At 39.4% G+C, this 24,375-nt stretch overlaps 1 long non-coding RNA gene across 1 annotated transcript; it reads right to left on the bottom strand.

Annotated features, from left to right (window-relative positions):
- Positions 1 to 512: 512 nt before the first annotated feature.
- On the bottom strand, positions 513 to 12,266 carry LOC147575626 (uncharacterized). Its single transcript, XR_015242568.1, has 4 exons — positions 10,322 to 12,266; positions 8,330 to 8,418; positions 6,135 to 6,270; positions 513 to 597 (listed from the first exon to the last, which is right to left on the bottom strand). It is a non-coding gene; the product is annotated as an uncharacterized LOC147575626 (long non-coding RNA).
- Between the last annotated feature and the right edge of the window lie 12,109 nt (positions 12,267 to 24,375).

The following is a 24,375-nucleotide window of genomic DNA, read 5'->3' as shown; positions in this document are numbered from 1 at the left end:
ACGGTCTTGAAACGTGAGGAGATACAGAGCCTGAAGCTGTTACTGCCATTTTGCTACCGGTATAGGACTAGAGGCAGAAAAGAAAGATTGTGAGAAACCAAATATTTATGACATTTTTTTGGCTCCAACTCCAGCTGTGCCTGAAGCTTGATCTAGCCTACACTCTCAACTTAGAGGAGCCAATAAATTCTTTTATTTTTGAATAAGCCAAGGAAGTACAAAATGTCACTTACAATAGAAAGAATGCTAAATTCTATGGGAGGATAAATGAAATGTAACCTATGTTTAAGGCCTTTAAAGAAAATGCCTTATACATCAAGATGATCAAAGGTTGACAAAAATTCTTATCATAATCATAAGAGATTATGAAAGCAGATAAAAATATCTTGAGAGCAGGAAAATAGATTAAAATACCAGAAGAGTTTCTATGTTATGAACTCCAATTTGTGAAAGTCAGAAATAAATAGGAATATATTAAATTGGAATTAAAAATTATAGTCCCAGACTGCCTTAAAGTAATTTCTTTATTGTGACCAGAAATCTGGTTCCAAGGTTTTCTTGTTCTCTTTTGTCTTGAGCTTGTATCTTTCATGAGCCCTGAAATGGCAATTTTACAGATGCATGAATTATAATATTCATGATTTCCATGGCATTGTAATTGTACTCAGTAATTATAATTTTCATTGACACAAAAGTTACAGACTCCTGGGACTTGCTCAGTAGAACTTAAGACCGTTGCTAGGCACCTCACAAAAGTGATTTTCCTCTTTGTGGGAATTGAAGATTTTGACCTTGAATAACTTTTACCTTTGGAAGCGAAAATTTACTGACCTTGTCTTCTATGGACCTGCTTATTTTTTTCATTTTAACTCCAGTATAGTTAGCATACAGTGTTATATTAATTGCAGGTGTACAATATAATGATTCAACAATTCCATGCATCACCCAGCGCTCATCACAAGTGCACTCCTTAATCCTTATCACCTATTTCTCTCCTCTCCTCCCCTCTAGCAAACATCAGTTTGTTCTCCATAGTTGAGGCTATTTCTTGGTTTGTCTCTCCCTTTTTTTTTCCTTTGTTTGTTTTATTTCTTACATTCCACATATGAGTGAAATCATATGGTATTTGTCTTTCTTTCTCTGATTTATTTCACTTAGCCTCATACTCTCTAGTTCCATCCATGTCATTGCAAATGGCAAGATTTCATTTGTTTTTATGAATGAATATTTCATTGTGTGTGTGTGTGTGTGTGTGTGCGCGTGTGTGTGTATACACAAATATATATACCACATCTTCTTTATTCATTCAACTATCTATAGACATTTGGGTTGCATCTATAATTTGGCTGTTACAAATAGTGCTGCTATAAACATAGGGGTGCATGTATCCCTTTGAATTAGTGTTTTTGTATTTTTAGGGTAAATACCCAGTAGTGTGATTACTGGCTCATAGGGTAGTTGGATTTTTAACTTTTTGAGGACCCTCCGTACTGTTTTCCACAGTGGCTGCACCAGTTTGCATTCCCACCAAAAGTGCAAGAGGGTTCCTTTTCCTCTACATCCTTGACAAAACCAGTTGTTCCTTGTGTTTTTTATTTTAGCCATTCTGACAGGTGTGAGGTGATACCTCATTGTAGTTTTGATTTGCATTTCCCTGATGATGAGTGATGTTGACCATCTTTTCATGTCTGTTAGCCGTCCATATACCTTCTTTGCAGAAATGTCTGCTCATGCTTTCTGACCATTTTCTAATTAGATTGTTTGTTTTTTGGGTGTTGAGTTATATAAGTTCTTTATATATTTTAGACACTAACCTTTTATCTTCTGTGGACCCATTTATTAAAAATTCACCAAAGTGTGGGGCTGCCATGACTCCAGAGAATGGATCCAGTAGAAGAAAATCTACAGACATCTACTGAGTACTCATCATATACAGGACAATGTGCTAGGCAGACTCAAAGGCTTAAGGCATGGTTCTTGTTCTCACAGAGCTTGGAAACTTGTGGCAGAGGTAGGACATATTCATGAAAAGTCAAATATCAATATAAAGGAATATATAATAAGTGATCAAAAGAACTGTGCAAACAATAAGAACTTAGATGCTGAAAGAGCAAGAAATCAGTGTGGGATGGAATGCCTTGAGGGTAGGTACAAGTGAATGGGCAGAAAAGAAGTAAAGAGCTCCTCAGGCACAAAGCTCTGCGTAAACAAACAACCAGAGGGGGAAAGATGTTGACAGGTAACTGTATTATTATAGAACAGTCTGCTGAAGCAATGATTCTTACAGAGGTCAGTTGGGGAGAGGGGAGCTTGAAAAGACTGGAAGTCATTAAATGACAACCTACAAAATTTAGGCTACATCTTGTAGGAAATGAGACTGCTGAAGATTAAGTCAATGGAAACGGACCATCTCTCCTCCTCAGTATCAAAGCGCTCATCGCTGGTAACATGACAGCCTGAACTTGGTTCGTGTGTGAAATAAACTTTGTGTTGATCAACACAGTGTAAAATGTCAAGTGAGAAACTGCAGAGGTAGGGACTGGGTCATGGGAAATTGGGGCATTGTATTGACAAAACTAGATTTGCACCTTACGGTAGCTGCCATGTGGAAATGAGATTTAACAAGGACGAGACTAAAAGAAGCCCAGATACAAGGCCATTGCAAAGCCCTAGGCAAGAGTTCATGAGGGCCTGTCCTAAAGTGGTGATCATAGGATTGGGGAGGAGATAGGTTCAAGGGCTCTTTAGAAGCCACATTGTTAGGACTTGATGATTATCACTGACTGTCAGGAGTGATGCCAAGGGAGGATTCTAGAATGACTCCCAGATTTCTGACCTGAGGGGATGAGGTTGTAAGTGGAACCATTAACCAGGATACAGGAAGGGGTAGCTTTGGGAAAGGAAAACATTGGGTTCAGTGTTGCATATTGTGTAATCCAGGACTTGCTGGCTGCAAGTCCTGAAAAGCCATGTCAAACTACCTTGGGCAACTTCATGGTTCATAAAGCCAGATGATGGAAAGGTATAGGTATCAAAGACTTCACAACTAAATCTAAAATTATCAGGACTTGCTCTCTGTCATGCCCTCTCTCTCTCTTCTTTTCATTGCTCTCCCTCTCTGCTTGGCTTCTGCCTGTAGTGAGGGCTCATTCTCTCAAGGCCCTCCAAGTGGCAAGGGACATGTCTGCCAGCAGTCTGGAATCTAAAAAGAAAGAGACCTATAGCTTCCACTGCTGCATTGAAAAGCCCCAGGAAAGAGACACAAAGGAATAAAACAATGAATTAAATGGTCTAAGTCTCTGGTCTTCAGGAATTATAGTCATAAAAACATAGAAACTTGAGGCCATCGCCAGTACCTCCAGAGGGCCGAATCCTGGCACATATTAAGAGTTCAATATATGCTTGTTAAATCAAAAGATGTTTAAGGGCACTTTTCATGAGTAAAATCTTTTAATAAATAGTTTGGTTGCATACATTTTGTCTATTGCATAGATTAGAGCAAGGCAGTCCTCTTTCCCCACACCCAACTCATGTGCCAAAACGTTACACATAGGTGGAATTTTTGGATAGAAGGGCCAGTTTCTGTCTGCAGTCATACTCTATTCCCAATGCCTGCGACAGCTCCTTCCAGCTACAGGAGTCAGAATACATGTTATACGTCTTATCCAAAACTCCTTCCTCCCCACCATGGCCACCACTCCTATCATCACCTTGAGATCTTGCCAACTCATGCTCCATAATATCATCTACCACATCCCCAGTTAGGAGAGAAGGCTCAAAGCCCTAGCAGAGCACTTCTAAAGACCATAAAACAAACTTTATCTCAGTAAAGGCTGGTTTCTCTTCATAATTGAGTTCCTGGATGGACACACTCAACAGTTACAAACAAAAACTAAAATCAGCTTCCAGATCTACGCAGTGTATCTTCAGTATTGGAGCACATGACACTCTTCACCTTTTGTCTGAATCTCAATATATTTATTTAGTTTTATTCTATTTTTATTTAGTTTTATTTGTGTAGGCTGTCAGTAATACTTATTGAGGGCTACTTTATTATGCATGATACCATACTAAACACCAAAGGATATATATAAAAGCAGCTAGGATTCCCCAGAGCACAATCAAAAGAGTGACAAGAACAGTAATTATTTGCTAAATCTAGATCAGACCCCTCCATCTCAGTCTCTGAATTCCAGTGTCCCTGAACCTCTTCTTTCTGATCCTAGGAGATCCCACACAGATTCATAAATGGCCATGATCATTTTTCTCCTACTTTATGGCAGCTTCCAGTTCATTCATCATTTTAAAAGGTTACCTGCTTTCCCTACTGTTACTATCACACTTCCTGTCATCACCAGGTGGGTGTGGCCTTGGCTATAGCTACACGTTTATTTTGTTCTGGCTGAACAGTGGAATCACACACACACACACACACACACACACACACACACGTGATGTACTCTACTCCCAGATTCCATCTCATGGAGTACTCTAAAGATTTAGTTCTTTGTTCCACTTGCTTTTTATTATAACCCTCCTGTCAATGACTGGCACTTATCTGTAGAAACTACCTTCAAAGTATACCACGATTAAAATCTCTAGGAGCTGGGCCTTTACCCCTACCATCCCTAAGCCTCCTGCCTTCCTGCCTTAGCCATGGTCTTGTACCAAGTTCATACACACCCTCCCCCCATTTAGGTATGTTATTTTCCTTTTGGGTGCTCACTCTAAGGGGGCTCCTGGTTTCTCTAACAGCTCAGAAGTCTTGGGCCTGGAGTGGTGTAGAGTGGGCCATGCCCCCCAAAGGGGCCCACACCAGTCTGGATTCACAGCAAACAATTTAGGCCTCTGCCCCTGGGGTTCCCTCTACACAAAGAAAATTTATGGTCAACTGTTTGGAGCTCAGAGCCATTTTCCTAAGGGAACAACAGAAAAGGAGTATGTTGAGAGAGAGAGAGAGAGAGAGAGAGAGAACTCACAAAAGTCCATTTGACTCACTTACCTCATCTGGAGTTCTAAATGTACTCCAGAACCTACCTAACAGTACAGCACAGTTCTACTGTCTCTGTGGGAAAATGAGCTCTGAGTTCCAGCCGTGAACATACCTGTGTCTCTGCTATCAGCAGGGACAGGCCAGCGTTCACCTTCCGCAGCCTGCCAACCCAATGGTAGGGAAACGCCAGAAGCCTAGAATGTTTTATTTTTAAGAAAGGGGTTTGGGTGAGGGGGACGCTGGGAGGAGGAACCAGACTGTAGAGGGAGGAGAGCTGGGGTGGAGGGTGGGAGAGCCCAGCAGCCTCTGGGTTTTAGGGTCTTCCAGAGACACAGGCTGCTTTCCTGAGCTTCTCCCCACAAGACACGCCTGGTCCGCACTACAGCATTGCTGCTATAGAGAGGGGGGAGTTCCAATGCAAGAGCGGGTAGGAACTAAGGAAAATGTGTCTGTGGTCTGTGGGTTTCTAGGTGAGGTCAAATAAGGAGTTAAAAAAAAAAAACAAACTTTTAAAAACTAAAGCTAGATTGATATTGTGATCAGTACTATGTTTGTTAAGGAGGTCAGATCAAATTTAATACCTATACCGTAGCTTTCTGAATTATACAACCCACAGAAATACTTAACGTTTATAAGTCCCCTTGGATGTGACCCTTTTGCAGACACGAGAGAACGTTTCACCTCTATGTCCAATCTCTCTCTCTTACTTACACTTTAATTAATACTTGGCTTCTGTGGAGTCAGGGTAAATCTGCTTGCAAATAAAAAAATTTAGTGTGGAGAAAACAAGCATGAGCCTCTATTTTATTTCCTTGGATCTGTTTGAAAGGCCAAGAAAAAAAATGTTTCCCTAGGTTGTGGAGTAGGGAAAGGGGTGCAAAAGGTTTCCATACAGTAGTCCCCCCTTATCTGCAGGGAATAGGTTCCAAGACCCCCGGTGAATGCCTGAAACCACAAATGGTACTGAACCCTATGTATGTTTTTTCTATACATACATATCTAGGGTGACGTCTTATTGATAAAGTAGGCACAGTACGAGATTAACAATAACTAGTAATAAAAAAAGAACCATTATAAATTGATGTAATGTAATAAAAGTTATGAGAACCTCTCTCCAAATATCTAATTGCCCTGTACTCACCCTACTTGTGATGATGTGAGATAAGAAAATGCCTCTGTGATGAGAAGTCGGGTGAAGGATGCAGGATTGTGACGTAGAGGTAGGTAACCACTGACCTTCTGACCCGTCGTCAGCAGGACCATCTGCCTCCAGTTGGCTGTTGATGGGGCAGAAACCAAGGAAAGAAAAACCGCAGACAAAGGGGGACTGCTGTATTTTTAATTGCTCCTGTTAGAAGGCTCAGAAAAGTAAAATTTAAATGACAATAGTAATACGTAAGCGAGTTTTTTTTATTGCAAGTATGGATGGATTTATTTATTTTTTTGTAGGTTTTTAAATTTTAATTCCAGTATAGTTAACATACAGTGTTATATTAGTTTCAGGTGCACAATATAGTGATTCAATACTTCCATTCATTACTCACTGCTCACCATGCTATGTGAGCTCTTTAGTCCCCATCACCTATTTCACCCATCACCCCACCCACTCAATGGACTTAATTAAGTGTTGTTTTCTCTTATTTAAGTCCACTTTTGTAGTCTACATTTTTTTTAAGTTTATTTATTTATTTTGAGAGAGAGCACGTGCAGAGGGAGGAGCAGAGGGGGGTGGTGGAGAGAGAGGAGAGAGAGAGAATCTCAAGCAGGCTCCACGCTGTCAGGGCAGAGCCCAATGCAGAGACCGATCCCAGGAACCAGGATCTCATGATCATCACCTGAGCTGAAATCAAGAGTCGGATGCTTAACTGACTGAACCACCCGGCACCCCTCTTGTTCTACATTTTATATATTATGATGTCAAACTGCTTTCGCATGACCACATACCAGAAGTGAAAAAAGAAAAAGATGGCTTAGAAAATTTACCAGATTCAGGAAAGGTTGGAACCGATGAGCTATTTTACATGCCAGAATCCTAGTAGCTTTGGTAGTGGATTAACAGATTAATAGTTCCATAACTTCTTAGATTCAATAAATTCAACAATATCTTCTGAGACATTCTGTACTAAACAATGTAGTGTGTGATGTGGAGATAGACACACAAAAGCACACTGTGGGCCAAAAAGGCCCCATCACCTGTGGACTTTCTATGTCTTTATTCAATTTACATGTATGACAAAGTAGAGATCTCTGTTTTACATGGAACCAACTCCCAAACCAAGTTGCCTCTTGCTTTCTGAAAGGAGAGAAGGGGCGGGAACCCAGGTGAGCTCTGGGAGATGGCTATTATTTGAATAGACTGAAAGGTCACTTTGGAGAGCCCGGATAGGTCAAGCTCAGCCCTCACAAGAGACTGTGAAGAAACTGGCCTGCTTGAAGCAGGGAGGGGTGTGGGGGGTGGGGGGGAGGTTGGGAACAATTGGGAAGCAATGAAAGAGAGGAGATAGTGTTTGGAAAGATGGTCCTACTTGGGGTGTGGAGGTGGGTGGGAGGAAGGTCACTAATTGTGAGGTCACTGCCATCTCTAAGAGGGAGATGGGAGGGTCAGCACCGGTGTGGTAGCATGAAAATGAAGACAGGGGGACCTACAAAAGGCTTGTCAACAGAAATACTGATGTAATAGGCAGCTCATTAGACTAAGAAGGGGGCAATGCATTTACTTTTAAAGCTCTAACTTTGGGTCTTCTTTTTTCTCTTGAGCCATTTTCTCTCCACGTTTCTTTTTTTATGTCTGTTTAAATTATTATAAAAGTGCACATGTTTTACTTTGGAAAATGTGAAAAATATAGAAAAAATATAAAGAAGGCATTGAAAAGCACCTCTCCTCTCACTGCCCAGAGATGGTTTGAGATAACCGTTTTTGGTGTATTTTTCCCAGCCTTGATTGGTGACTTTAGGAGCGATTATTAAATGAGGTGAGCTAGATTGAGTACAAAGGTAAAACAGCTTGAGTTTCTCCGTCCTTGGCCCTTGGCCATGATGCAGACAGAGCCACAGCTGTCCCGTCACTTTCAGGCATCAAAACCCTTGCATGTGCAGAAGTGAAAAAGTCCCATGGGATCTACATCAAGGCAATGCTGCTTTCTCCCACCAGCCCAGGCCTTTCTGGACCTTGGGGACTGGGAGCTGAGAAGGAGGCAATGGCCTGGTCTTTCCTGCTCCTTGTCCCACCGCGGGGATCCCCCAGGAATTTCCCCATGCACTTACCCCAAATGTAAAACCAAGGCCTGGGTCCCACTGCTGCCCCCCACCCCTTTCTCTGCCCAGCCAATTTCTCACTTTCAGATACCTCCAGGGCAGCATCAGGCACAAGGGTCTGTGCCGAAAAGCACACTCTAACCCTATACATTCACCTCAGATCATTCCTTCTGAAAAAGAAAAAGGAAAGGAAAATTAAAGTACTAGGCTTCTTTAATTTTTCTTTTTCTTTCTAAAATTTATACTACATAATGCGAGACTGTATTTTAACCCCTTTCTTGAGAATGTGAGGATACTATTATCAATTATTTTCAGCTTTGGGCTTTGACAAAAAGTTCAATAGAAAAATTTCACTTCACATTCTAATACCTGTATAACACGCACACACACACATACACATATAATATAATATAATATAATATAATATAATATAATATAATATAATATAATATAATAATAATAATAATTGGAACCACATCACATCATTTTACACCCTACTTGCTTTTCATTAGTATCATATGGTGAGTATTTCCCATGTCAAGGAAGTATTTTCCAAAAATGTGATTTTTATTGGCTCATAATTTTTATTATATGACTGTCCATTTTTCATTAATTATTCAACCATCACCCGATCAGACATTTACAATTAGGCTAATATAATTATCACTGCAATAAACATCCTTGCATGTAACCTTGTTCACATCTTTGATTATATCCTTAGGATAATTCCTAGGAGTAAAATGTTTCAATCAAAGGTTATGGAAATTTTTAAGGCTCTTGATACATAAAGCAGAGAAAACCCTTCAGGAAAAGTGGAATAACTACCCCCCTTCTAAAATAATAATAATCATAAACCATAAATAAATTAAAAGGGTTCAGTCAGCTGAACATCCAACTTTGGCTCAGGTCATAATCTCACAGTTCATGAGTTCAAGCCCTGCATCAGACTCTTTGCTGTCAGTGAGGAGCTTGCTTCGGGTCCTCTGTCCCCCTCTCTCTCTGCCCCTCCCCCCCTCAAAAAATAAATTTAAAAAAATAAATTTAAAAAAAAGATATGTTTGGGTGGCTCAATCAGTTAAGAGTCCAACTCTTGATTTTGGCTCAGGTCATGATCTCACTGTTGTAAGACTGAGCCCCATGTTGAGTTCTGTGCCAGCACAGAGCCTGCTTGGGATTCTCTCTCTCCTTCTCTCTGCCCCTCCCTGGCTCACATCCAAGTGCTCTCTCTTTCTAGTAAATAAATAAATAAATAAATAAATAAATAAATACATTAAAAAATTAAAGTGGAGGGGGTGCCTGGGTGGCTCAGTCAGTTGGGTGTCTGACTTCAGCTCAGGTCATGATCTCACACCTTGTGAGTTCAAGCCCCGTGTCGGCCTCTGTGCTGATAGCTCAGAGCCTGGAGCCTGCTTCTGATTCTCTGTCTCCTTCTCTCTCTCTAACCTCCTCAGCTCATGCTCTGTCTCAAAAATAAATAAACATAAAAAAAACCTTAAAAATAAATAAATAAATAATTAATTAAAGTGGAATAACCCTCATACACCTTATACCCAATCATTTTTACCATATTCTTCACCTTTGCAACCTGATTAGTGAAATAGCGTATCGAATTGTTTTGATTGATATATATATATATATATATATATATATATATATATATATAATTAAGGCAGATTCTTACTTATTTACTCTTTGTATTTCTTCTTCTGCAAATGGTTCATGGCCTCTACTTATTTTTTTCTTGCAATGTTAGTATTTTCTTACTGATCTATAAACTCCATGTAACAAGAATAGTTACCCCTTTTTTTGGTCATGTTGTATTTGTTGCAAATGTTTCCCAATTTCTTTGATTTGATTTTGTTTATCATACTCTGCCTTGCAGAAACTTTTAACTTTTGTTCAATCAAATCTGTTGGTGTCTTTTTCATATAACATACAACCTATTCTATTTAAGAATATAAAGGGGGTTATTAGAAGGATAGTAGTTAGCTCACAGAAACATACAAAGAGATCCTACAGAAATCAGGGCAACTCTGATTTTAGGAAATGAAACTAATCTCAACATCATCCAACCTGTAAGTCTGTTCTTCTGCTTCCCTCATTTCCTCTGGTCTCCAATTGGCTTCTTATTTGTCTACCCTCAGCTTTCTCCAGACTGATATCCTTTTAGCTTCTAAAAGAGAGGCCAAAATTAAAAAGAATTTGCCATTTGCAACTACGTGGATGGAACTAGAGGGTATTATGCTAAGCGAAATTTGTCAGTCAGAGAAAGACAAATATCATATGACTTCACTCAGATGAGGACTTTAAGATACAAAACAGATGAACATAAAGGCAGGGAAGCAAAAATAACATAAAAACAGGGAGGGGGACAAAGCATAAGAGACTCATAAATATGGAGAACAAACTGAGGGTTGCTAGAGGGGTTGTGGGAGGGGGGATGGGCTAAATGGGTAAGGGGCATTAAGGAATCTACTCTTGAAATCATTGTTACACTCTATGCTCACTTGGATATAAATTTTTTTTAAAAATAAATTAAAAATAAATAAGTAAATAAAAATAAAAGAGATCAAGAGGACTTATCTTCGGGTAGAAAATCCTAGAGAAGGACTCTGGCTGACTTTGACTTAACCTTGTGAAAAGCTTACCTCCAGGCCAGTCTTTGTGCCAAGAAAATGAACGACTCTGATTTGCCAGAAAAAGGATCTATCCAGAGAGAATAGGGCAGCTAACCTGAAACAGTGGGTTAGGACACTAAGCAAACAAAACAAAATAAAACAGAAACAAAAAAAATCAAGTGTCCATTAGACAATTTTCCTCAGTACTTTCTTTTACTAGTATGCTGCTTTTTTCATCCTGAAATCAAGAAATTTTTCTTCTGGATTTCATTTTTTATATGTGGCTCTATCTTCACCAAATGCTTCATTCCTCCTCCTGATATTCACTTCATCATTTCCACTGATGTGGCCATAGCCAGTATGGCTAGTTCAGGGCCCTGTGTCTTTCTATGTGGTCTAACAAGCTCATGTTCCTGGTTCCCCCCACCTCTAACACACACACACACACACACACACACACACACACACACACACACACGCTCCCCTTCCTCAGTTCATCCTGCACACCCTCACAAAATTGGCATTCCCATAATATCACATCCATCCCTTTAATAATGTCATTTTCCTCTTCACAAGCCTCCCTGCCCTGCCCATTTACTAGAGAGGAAGTGACAGCTAATGTGACAATGAAAATGTTATTTTGTGCAGCCTTCACAGCTCTGCTTGGTAGATAAAATCTCCATTGTATAGAAGGGAAACTGAGGCTCGGAAAAGTTAAATCACTAAGTAACATGTTGTTTGGACGTAGCGGACCTGGGACTGAATCTATGTCGCCTGAATCCTTATACAGAAAACCAAGCTCCTCACAGTGGATGGGCCTCAAAATAGAGTCTAAACACCTTAACTTTTTTCAAATTCCCAGGCTTTGCTTCCTTTTGTTGCCAAACCTCTATCCCTCACTTTAATCAAGCCTGTGTGTTTGTCTCCCAATGCCACCACCTCTACCCCCAAGCCTGACAGCTTCTCTTGTACTTGGAGTAAAGAAATACTTTCTCACCAGTGCTCTGCCTACTCCCCTGCCCCCCACTTTTCACCCTATTGAGAGTTCACCTTCCTTGAATCTCTGATTAATTTTACTTATTCCATTAAGTCTCTCCTGATTATCTAAATAAATTGTAAAAACTTTAAAAAACAAGGCAGTGGGGGCGGGGAGCACCTGGGTGGCTCAGTAGGTTAAGCGTCCAACTCTTGGTTTTGGCTCACAGTTCATCAATTCAAGCCCTGCCAGTGCGGAGCCCTGATTAGAATTCTCTCTCTCTCTCTCTCTCTCTCGCTCTCGCTCTCGCTCTCTCTCTCTCTCTCTCTGCCCCTCCCCCACTCACATGCTCTGTCTCTCTGTCTCTCTCTCAAAATAAATAAATAAATAAATAAATAAATAAATAACTTTTTTAAAAAGGTCTTTCCTGGGGCGCCTGGGTGGCGCAGTCGGTTAAGCGTCCGACTTCAGCCAGGTCACGATCTCGCGGTCCGTGAGTTCGAGCCCCGCGTCGGGCTCTGGGCTGATGGCTCAGAGCCTGGAGCCTGTTTCCGATTCTGTGTCTCCCTCTCTCTCTGCCCCTCCCCCGTTCATGCTCCGTCTCTCTCTGTCCCAAAAATAAAAATAAATAAACGTTGAAAAAAAAAAAAAAAATTTAAAAAAAAAAAAAAAAAAAAAAGGTCTTTCCTGATTATCTCACAAAAATCGTTTTTTCAAAATGCCTAAAATATGCTTCTCTGATATCCATTTAATTACTATTGTCTTTTATGCCCATTTAATGTTTTAACTTTTGACCATCTTGCAAGCTAGATTGTGAGCCTCTTGAGATCAAGTCTATGCCTTATACATCTTTGTATTTCCACATGCTTAGTCCAAGGCCTTGTAAGAAGAAATTAGCCAATACATGTTGGTCCATGTCTGTTTCCTTCAACCCACTGTATTGGGAGACGTAAGAATTCTTCAAGATTTTCCCCTGCTTGGCAAAATATTAGTTCCATGTTAAGCCTTTCAAATCTTTGGCCTGTCCTATTAGGATGAGTGATTTTCATGAGTGAAGATAATACCAACTGTAAAATCCTGAGATTGTAGATAAATATATTGGGAAAATTTCACTAGCATATATGCAGTTTACCTCCTCGTAAACATGCAAAGGGAACTTGCTCCTACATTCCAGAATATGGGAGGTGTTACTGATACATCTTAATAATAGTTCATAGCATCTAAAGAGATAGGAAACTACTTCTAAAGGACATTACATTAAAATTTTTATCCCTTACTACTCACTTTCTAGTAGATTTTACAATATTATTTTTTATAAGAAATTACCAGTTATGGGGAGACACAGTGTTTTTGAAGAATGTGGAGAAATTGGGCTAAAGATTGTTTTATTTGGGAGGTTCAGAGCATCTGTTTCAATTGGCATTGCTTTGAAAATTGCAAGAAACTTTGGCGATGACAAATGTTTACAATTTGCATCCACATTGTTACTAACACAATAGCCTGTTAAATCCCTTGCCATGAATAAGAGCAGACTGCAGGCCATCCACATGACTTACCAAGGGGGAAACAGACATTATTCACAAATTTTAATTGCTCCTATGGCACCAACAGTCTGAAAACGAAACATAAAAACGTAGCCTTGGGGAAGTTTTGCTGTGCAATGACTTTAGTGCAAACCTGACCACAGGGACCAGTGCCTCTATCACAATTATGCAGGGACCAGAATAAAATAAGTTTATCGTTTCAACCCAAGTCCTAGGGGACAATTGGCATATTTTAAAACTCATCCTATCCACTGCAAACTCAAAAACTCCTACACTTGACCCAAAATAAAGAAATCAGAGATTACATTGATATGGAAGGTGTATTTCATGCTCATCCCTAAGGGGAGTTCCTCCTGATCAAGGTCCAAACATTCTACTAAATACAGGAAGAAAAAAATGCTTCCATATCCTCCTTATCTAGAGAAATTAACCCTCTCGTATTGCAAAATGAATATCAAATTTGCGTCCAAAAGTTGAGTTATTGTAAAAGATAATTTTAAGAACAATTTTTAAGAAAAAATTAATCATCAAAAAACTTTAAGAAGAATGAAAGTATTAGGAGGCTTTTTGTTTTTGTTTCTGTTTCTTCCCAACAAAGAGTCATTCATATTCCCTCAAGGACCACCGTCCTGTGGGAGAGGGCTTAGCAGACACTGACAATTAAGTGCTAAGTGTGAGAGAAACCAGCCAATAGGCTGCCTGGAAAATTAGGCTGATCTACCTCCCTAAAAACAAGACTTAGAGGGTTGCAAAGATGACGAGGGGAATGACCAGCAGGGATGATGAGAAACACCAAGTCAGAGAAGAGCCACAAAAGAGGCTACCAATGATCCTGAAATCCAAAAATATGTCTCCCAAACCTGATCTGGCTGCAGCTCTCGCCGCTGATGGAATCACCATCGTTCTGATTGCCACGATCGTCAAAACCACAGAGCCAGCTGGCCCTGTCCTCAAAAATGTGTCCTGAATCTTACTGTGTCTTATGACCCTGCTCTTATCTGTGGCTCCTATAAGCAAAATTCTCAACACCTTTGAAAACATCACTTCTCTGCTTAAAACCCAGCAATGGTTTCTCATTCTACACAAAGTGAAGCTAAAGTTCTTTAAATGGCCTACAAAGCTTTGGCTAATCTGCTCCAAACTTAGCCCTTCACTCTAGATGTGTTGCTCTTCCTGGCTTGTTTTTCCCCCGGATTTGCACCTGGATGACGTCTTCACCTACAAGTCTTTGATTAGATATCTTCTCAATTAGTCCTACTCCGACTTTCCAATACAAAGCTTCATCATGCCCTAGGACCTTGCAGTCTATACCATCCTTCCTCTATTCCACTCTTGTTTCTTTTTTATAGTACGATCACCTTCTAACATACTATGTAGTTTATATATTACATTTGTTGTTTATGTTTTTATGCTCCCCCCCCCCCCCCCATTAAATGTGTAAGTTCTTCAGGAACAGAGATCTTTCTTTTGTTCACTAATGTATTCCAAATACTTCCAAGCACCTGGGACATGTAGAAGTTAAATAATTATTTTTGAATAAATGAATGAATGACTCCATATTTTATCTGTGAAGAAACTGAGGCACAGACAGGGTAAACAATTTGTCGAGCTGAAAAGTAGCAAACTCCCCTTTGTTTGGTACACATTTCCCACTGTCTTCGAAAGACATATTCCATGGGTTAGAACTTGGTAGAGATGCTGAGTTCTGAATGGATGAAACTCCAAAGTTATGAAAGCCAACATTACACAATAATTAAATTTTAAAAACAGGCAGACAATTAGAAATAGAGTGGAGTAAGAGTCCTGTACGCTGCTACCCAAAATAAGGGAAAAAATGAAAGAATGTAATTGTTTACACGTTTATCCATCAAACTTCTTTACATAGCTTGAGTATTTAAACTTATAATTATAAACTTATAATCATAAATTTCCAATACAAATCATGTTGTTTACTTGCAACATGGTTGTGTAATCAGATTTCCTTTCCAGCCTTATGAAGACATTTTCTTTAGCATCTCTATCAATTAATATTTACTTACTTATTCCAGATTCATTTCAATAGTTTTCCTTTCCCTGTTTATAGCTTGCATTTTACTTCCCTCTTCAGTTTTTTTTTTGTTTAATTTTTCATCAAATGTGTTGTTTTATATATTTTGCACAGCATCTGCCATAGCTTATCTTTGTGTTAATTCTTAGTTAGCTTAACTCTTTAGTTAGCCAATAAAACTTTTTCTCCCTTTTCAATTTTTTGGTGTCTATGTGTCATTTTTTCTGACTGTACTTTTTGTAATAACTACTCCTTTGCAATGAGAATTTTAAACCAGTTCCATATAAATTTGGGGATCAATTCTGCTGGTTTCTCTTTTGAAAAAAAAAACAACAACAGAAATTTGTTATTGAGATGGTCTTCCCTTTTGGGTTTTCAACTAACTTCCTGTTTATATTTGACAATTCCATCTAAATATTCTTCCCTTCTGGAGTACCTGGGTAGCAAAGTCAGTTAAGCATCGGATTCTTGGTTTCGGCTCAGGTCATGATTTCATAGTTCATGGGTTCAAGCCCTGAGTCAGGCTCCACGCTGACAGCATGGGGCCTGCCTGGGATTCTCTCTCACCCTCTCTCTGTCCCTCCCCTGCTCATGCAAGCACATGCACACATGCTTTATCTCTCTCAAAATAAATAAACTTTAAAAAATAACAATAAATAAATATTCCTCCTTCCCATGCTGCATATCTTTTGTTTCTTTCTCTTGCTTTATTGCTCTGGTTAAAACTCCCAGTTCTATGTTAAATAAGAATGCTAAGAGTAGACATCTTTGCCATGTTTTCAATCTTGGAGGAAAAGCATTCAGTCTTTCACCATTAAGTATAATGTTAGCTATAGGGTTTTTTGGTAGATTTTCTTTTTTTTTTAATTAAAAAAATTTTAATGTTTATTTGCTTTTTAAAAATTTTTTAAATGTTTATTTATTTTTGAGAGAGAGAGAGAGAGAGAGACAGAGCGTGAGTGGGGAAGGAGCAGAGAGAGAGGGAGACACAGAATCCAAAGCAGGCTCCAGGCTCTGAGCTGTCAGCACAGAGCCCGATGTGGGACTTGAACTCACAGATTGCAAGATCATGACGTGAGCCGAAGTCTGATGCTTAACCAACTGAGCCACCCAGGCTCCCCTAGATTTTATCAAGTTGAGGATGTGTCCCATCATTCCTAGTTTTCTGAGAGTTTTTATCACAAATGTGTATTGAATTTTGTGATATGCTTTTTCTGCACCAATTGAGAGGATAATGAGATTTTTAGACTGTTGATATGGTAGATTACATTCATTGGCTTTTTAACTTAGATATAATTTACAACATAATGCACACATTTAAAGTGTACAATTCCATGGCTTTTAAAATATTCACAGGATTTTAAACCATCCCCATGAATTCCAAAACATTCCATCACCCCAAGAAGAAACTCCGTACCTTTCAGCAGTCACTCCCTTTCTCCCTACTCCCTAGTCCCTGGCAGCTACTAATCTGCTTTCTGATTTTATGTATTTTCCTATTCCGGATATTCATATAAAAGGAATCATACAGTATGTGGCCTTTTGTGACTGACTTCTTTCACTTAGCAAAATGTTTTCAGGGTTCCTCTGTGTCATTCTTTTTTTTATGGCTGAATAATATTCTATGGGATGGATACAGCATATTTTGTTTATCCATTTATCAGCTGATAATATCTTGGTGGTTTCCATTTTTTGGCCATTATGAATAATGCTGTAATGAACATTCCTGGCAAGTTTTTGTGTGAACATATGTTTTCCATTGATGGATTTTAAATATTGAACCAGCTTTAAATAGCTGAAATAAATTCCATTTGGTGGTGATGTATGTATGCTTCTTTTTATATGTTGCTAGGTTTGATTTTATAAAATTTTGTTGAGATTTTTGTGTTTGTATTTATGAGAGATTTTGGTCTATAGTTTTATTTTGTTTTCTTTGTATTGTCTTTGTCTGGTTTTAGTATCTGTGCTGCCATAATAAAATGACTGTGAAGTATTCCTTCCTCTTCTATTTTTTGGAAGAGACTGCATAAAATTAGTCTTAATTCCTCTTTAAATATTTAGTAGATGGGGCGCCTGGGTGGCGCAGTCGGTTAAGCGTCCGACTTCAGCCAGGTCACGATCTCGCGGTCTGTGAGTTCAAGCCCCGCGTCAGGCTCTGGGCTGATGGCTCAGAGCCTGGAGCCTGTTTCCGATTCTGTGTCTCCCTCTCTCTCTGCCCCAACCCCGTTCATGCTCTGTCTCTCTCTGTCCCAAAAATAAATAAAAACGTTGAAAAGAAAAAAAAATTTTTTAAATATTTAGTAGAATTCTCCAGTGAAACCATCTGGTCCTGGAGATTTCATTTTCAGGAGTTTTTCAATTATGAATTCAATTTTCTTACCAAGAAACAGCCTCTTAACTAGAGAGAACAAACTGATAGTTAACAGAGGGGAGGTGGGTGGAGGAGGGGGGAAACAGGTAATGGAGATTAAGGAGTGACTTGTGATGAGTACCAGTGTTGTGTGGAAGTATTGAATCACTAAATTGTATACCTGAAGCTAATGTAACACTATATATTAAATAACTGGAATTTAAATGAGAACTTAAAAAAGTAAAAACAAAAAACAGGTTCACTTTTCTTAACCATTACAGGATATTTAAATTGTCTATTTCATATTGGTTGGTACTTTGTGATTTTTGAGGAATGAGTTCATTTGTTTTAAGTTGTCATGAACATTAACAATATTATATTCTTATCCTCTTCCTGGCTGCAGGATCTGTAGTGATGTCCACTGGTTCACTGTTGCAGTGCTGATATTGGTGATCTGTATCTTCTCTGTCAGTCTTGCTAAAGCTGTATCAATTTTATTTGGGTTTATTTTGCTCTTCTTTTTTTTTTTTTTAGATAGGCACTTAGATTTCTGATTTGAGACCTCTTCTCTTTTCTAACAAAGATTTGAGAACTTTTCTCTTTTCTAACAAAAGCATTTCATGCCATAAATTACTCGTTTCAGCTGTGTCCCACAAATTTTAATGTTGCGTTTTAGTTTTCATTCCATTTGATGTATTTTTTAACTTTTCCCTTGAGACTTCCTCATTGATCTATGGATTGTTTAGAAGAGTGTTATATAATTTCCATGTATTTCAAAATTTATTTATTCTATGCTATTGATTTCTAGTCTGATTCTATTATGGTCAGAGAGTATACTCTATATGATTTCAATTCTTCTAGATTTGTTGAGATTTTTTTCCACAGCCCAGGATATGTATGTGAAAGTTTGCATGGGCAGTTGGCAAAACATGTATTCTGCTGTTGTTGGGTAGAGTACTCTATAAATATCAATTAGATCCTCTTGGCTAACTGTATTATTTAGTTCTTTTACATTTTTTCTCATTTTTTTGGCTAACAGTTTTATCAATTGCTGAGAAAGGAGCATTGAAGGCCCCAACTATAATTGTGAATTTGTTTATTTCTCCTTTCAGCTTTATCAGGTTTTTTTGTTTTTCATATATTTTGAAGCTCTGTTGTTTGGTGCATGTACTTTGAGGAATGCTGTGTCATCTCAGTGGGTTGATCCTCGTATAAATAAATATTACCAGGTTCTGTGCTACAAGTGGGATCATCCCAGGCAGTTTGTGACCAAAGCATACCAATTCTCAAATTCGATATTGCCAATGTGCAAAACAAGTTTAAAAACGTTTTTAGTAGACTTTTTTTTAAGTTTATTTATTTTGAGATCGAGAGCATGAGCAGAGGAGGGGTGGAGAGAGACGGAGAGAGAGAGAATCCCAAGCAGGCTCCGCACTGTCAGCGTGGAGCCCCACACAGGGCTCAGACTCACAAACCATGAGATCATGACCCAAGTGGAAAACAAGAGTCAGACACTTAACTGACTAAGCCACCCAGGTATCCCAAAAGAATTTATTTTTTAAATCATTTTTAGGTTACCACAAAACTGAGCAGAAAGTACACCCTGATTCTACACACACATAGCTTCTCCCTCTACTACCCTGCATCAAAGTGGTTCATTTGTTACAACCAATGAACCTGCACTGACATATCATTATCTCCCAAAGCCATTAGCTCACATTAGAGTTCACTCTTGGTACTGTATATTTTATGGGTCTTGATAAATGTATAATGACATATATCCACTATTATAGTTACAAACAGAATAGTTTCACTGCCCTAAAAACCCACCTCTGTGCTCCTTCTATTTATTTCTTCCTTTTCCTTAATGCCTGGTACAACTGATCATTTCACTGTCTCCTTACAAACTGGAGGTTTTCAACCCAGCCATTTATACTAGTTAAAATGGGTTAACTGCTTTAACAAATGTACACAAAAATATATAATACTTCAAACTCAACAAAAACATTTTTCCTCTCACATAAGTCTAAAACACATATCTCTGATAGGAGGGCACCTCTCCTCCATGTGGTGATTCAGACTCCTCTCATCTTGTGGCTCTGACATCTTTAACATGTGGCTCCATGGGCATCACACTCATCTACATCACAGATGGGAAAGGAATGCGGAAGATAATGTGTGAGGGATTTCTAAGGGCTTGGAATGGAAATGGTATAAAACTCCTCCCAACTGCAGTAGAGCCCAGGAAATGTCGGCTAGCTATGTGCTCAGGAAGAAGAGAAAATGGTCTTAGTGAGCATCTCACCAGTCTCTGTCACAGGTATAAGGAACCTAAAGGGGTCCATGGACAGACTTTAGAGGTTTGTTTAAGCATTCAGAAGACATATACAAAATGTTGCCTTCAATTGCATTTTGCAAGGGAAAATTTCATTTTCCTAGGCAGAGGGACCAATTAGCCCTTTCTCAATTAGGAAAGTATGCTGGGAGAAGTCAAATTTAAACTGAGGCTTAACAATAGGTGGAGAGGTAGGAGGGTAAGATAGAAGGTAAGAGGAATCTAGGCAGAAAAACATCACAAACAGAGGCACAAAGATGGGAGATTATGTGTTTGAAAAATGGCCAAAAGCTCAGACTAGCTGAAGTATAGAGTTTATTTGGAAGAATATCCATTTAGTTATGCAAATTCATATGGCTCATCTATGTGCCAGGACCTAGAGTAGACACTGGCTCGGTAAGGGTGAAAACAGAGCAAGAGGGACAATTAAACAATGAGATATGAATAGCTGCTACGGATATGTAGGATGCCATGAGAGCCTGCTACAAGGACACTAATCTTACCCCTAGAAGATTAGAGGAAGTGATACATAGGTTGAACCCTGAAGGACAAGCACGTGTTAGCTAAGAGTGGGCAGAGGAGAGCCATATTTCAGGCCTGAAGGCATAATAAAGTAGGTATCATACACATAGAAATGGCTGCTGGAAGTCCTCTTTGGCAGAGGGGAAGAATGAAAGAGGAAGAATGGCATGAAATCAGGCTAAAGAGGTAGGCAGGACCCAGATATAAAAGACGCTATAAGTTATGTTAACAAATTAAGATGTTATTCTAAGGACAGCAAAGATTTTAAGCAGGGCAGTGGAAGAAGTAAACCTGAATTAAAATCATTTCAGCTGCAGCATGGCAAATGAATTGGAGGGCAGCAAAGACTGGATAGAAGAATATTGTTTGGGGACTATTGTGATAGTTCATGATGTAAATGATGGTGGCCTCGACTATGGGAATGGTGGTAAAAATCCAGAAAGATAGATGGATTTGAGGTAAAACCCACAGGAGTTGATCTTTACAGGGCATGCAGGTTAAGGGGAGGTCAAGAATGTCTACCAGGCTTTTGGTCAGAGGAACTGAGTAGATAGTGGTGATTTTGAGTATGAAGCTAAAAAGTGGCTTTTCACTGAGGTTTCAGTTTAGGAAGTGGAGCTTAAATTGGAGTCGAACTTGAATTGCCAAGTGGAGACATCGATAGAACTCAATGGAGAGGTCAGGAATCTGGAAATTGTCAACAAGGTAACAGAAATCTTGGGAATGGATAAGATTTTAGGTGGAGAGTATGGAGTAAGCAGAATGCAGCCTGAGACAGATCCTGGATGACTTACCCAAGGGAGTGATACGGACACGGAGCCTGCAGAAGACGAGGCAGGACTATGGAAGCAGGAAGGGAAGCAGAAAGCAGACCAAGAAACAAAGAGCTTTTAAGGAGCAGTCAGTGGTGTCAAATCCTGCCGTGGAAAGGTTAAGCTGAGGAAGGATAAACAGTGCTCATTGAATTCAGGGGCAGGGTGAGGATAATTTCAAGGAAACCGCAAGAACCCATGGGTGCACAGCAGTGTGCGGTGGAGAAGAACAGACAGGGATGCCTCGGTGGCTCAGTCAGTTAAGCATCTGACTTCAGCTCACGTCATGATCTCATGGTTGGTGAGTTCGAGCCCCATGTCGGGCTGTGTGCTGACAGTTTGGAGCCTGGAGCCTGCTTCAGATTCTGTGTCTCCCTCTCTCCCTTCCCCTCCCCTGCTCATGCTCTGTCTCTCTCTCAAAAATAAACTTTTTTTTTTTTTTTTAATTAAAAAAAAACCCAGACAACTGTTGGAGCAGTGGATTTGGAGAAAAGAGTGGTGACAGGAAGGGGGATGCCATCAAGGAACACTTCTTGTTTGTTAATGTAGGAAAGATTTAAATGTGTTTAGGTAACAATTTTGAGCACTTGGAAGAATGACTGACCAGAGCGTGGAAGGCCTGGAATTTCAGGTAGGAGACTTGGCTCCTAGGCGATTAGTAGCCATTTCAAGCATGAGGACATGGTCATTGTCATGCTCTAAAAGACTTATTTTGGGGCTGGGTACTGCCACTCCCACGGGACGTCCTATCCTAAAGAAACTTATCCTGCCTTAAAATGAAGCAGATGTTTAGTTTTGGGTCCTAGATGAGGGTCTCAGTGGCATCTTTCAGTGTGCTTTTGTGGGCACTTTTGTGGCAGTCTTTAAGGAATTGCTGCAAAATTGCTGTCTGATAATCTGTGTTCTTGCCAGGGCCAACATCTTTGTTAAGCTTTGTTTAGTGTACAGTTGTTCCAACCTTAAAATCATTATAATTAGATACGTTTAAAAGGCTAGTTCAGGGGCGCCTGGGTGGCGCAGTCGGTTAAGCGTCCGACTTCACCCAGGTCACCATCTCGCGGTCCGTGAGTTCGAGCCCCGCGTCAGGCTCTGGGCTGATGGCTCGGAGCCTGGAGCCTGTTTCCGATTCTGTGTCTCCCTCTCTCTCTGCCCCTCCCCCGTTCATGCTCTGTCTCTCTCTGTCCCAAAAATAAATAAAAAAAGTTGAAAAAAAAAATTAAAAAAAAAAAAAAAAAAAAAAGGCTAGTTCAGCAGTCAGCCTGTGAGTTGATAAAATGTAGCCAATTCTGTCGTTCACCTTTTGTCCTGAGATCCTTAAAGCAACTCTTCTGCCCCAGTGTATCAACCCACCTCATAAAGGCAGCAGAGGAATGAAAGAGAAACCCTACTCAGGGACAAATTAGTGTGTTGTGTGGCTGGGATAGAAAGGATTGGGTTGTTAAGTGAATTTAAATGAAAGAATCCCAAGCATATATTTAGAGCAGAAGCAAATCTTAAATTTGCTTCCTAAACAAAATTTAATACAAGACAAATTTAGACCCAAATGGGAAGGTCCGTGAGCTTCAATATCGCCTACCTTGTTCATAAATCACGATATTGATCAAGTATAAATTAATGCATGAATGCATACATTTGTGTATGGGAACTTATACCTCATTTATTACGTGAGAATGAAGCAGAAAGCAATTTTTATATTATGAACACCTAAGTTAAACCATTTAGCATTTTAAAAAATCTTAGCTGAGTGGACCTTCCCTGTATGAATCTATTCTTCACATCTCTCCCTCTCAGAAGAAAACTGTTTGGCAGAGGATCACTCCCGCTTTTGCTTTGGGTCCTTGGGAAGAGAACTTAGGACCCAGGCATGAGCATTACATGACAACTCACGGAAAGAGGTGGTGAAAGGAACTTCCGAGAATTTCATTTGTACTTCTACGTATTTTCTGCCAATGACCAACGTATTCTGGGAGTGGCCACTGCATATTTCGATTTTCACCCTTGATGAGATTTGCTTTGCTAGATGACCTACCCTTCAAATAATGATTATTGTTTAAACTGAAATATCAGACAGCAAATATACAGTATTTGTATATTATATTAAGTAAATGTTGAGTTATACGAGCTATTCACTGGTATATTATTAAGATGTTGTGAAATAATACGTCCTTGGGGCATATCTCACAAAGGGTGTAGGTGTAATAAATCAGTGAAAATTGTACCTAATTGGGAAGGTAGGGGAGAAAAAGATCACTTTTCAGTACAGTTAATGGCAAATTCCTTCTGTAAACCCAAAACCACACCCTAGATTAGTGTTCTCAACCCTGGCTGAGCTTCAGAAGAACCTGTGTGGCTTTTTAAAAACATGTCCACTCCAGATCTAGTAAATCCAAATACCCAGAGTTTGCCTCTCCCCGCTCTGCATTTATCTTTTTTTAAAGCCCTTCTTGACTTTGATGTACATCCAGGGGTGAAATCACTGCTCCAGAGCTTAGATCTACAAATAAGTTGTTACAGAAGCAACATACAGAATATGAAGTCTAGGGAAACCCTGGAGTAACAGGGACGTTTTAGTCTTAGCTAAAATTCTCTAGGCCTTTGATTGGAGGGGTGGGGTAAATTAGAGTAAGGATTGTGCAGGTAACCGTAAGGGATCAAACAAGAGAAAGAGAAGACATAGTTTATAGCTTTCTCTTGTACTGGCTTTGGAACATTCTAGACAACTTAGAAGAGTAGGTGCTCAATTAAAATTCATTCATAAGATCTGAGTTTGAAGCAAGATATCATAAATAAATCCAATGTAGAAAGGGCCCCAAGTTATAATTCAAAAAGCAAGAGGTCCAGAGGTCCTTGTACTTAGTACTTAAAATATGACTAATGTGAAGCGAACTGAACTGAGATATGCTAAGTGTATGCAAGAGTAAAA

The sequence above is a fragment of the Puma concolor genome, chromosome D3, assembly GCF_028749965.1.
Source record: "Puma concolor isolate L17-30 chromosome D3, mPumCon1.1.hap2, whole genome shotgun sequence".
Lineage (NCBI taxonomy): Eukaryota > Metazoa > Chordata > Mammalia > Carnivora > Felidae > Puma > Puma concolor.
The sequence above is the reverse complement of the archived record's forward strand: the minus strand, read 5'-3'. Positions and strand labels throughout refer to the sequence as shown.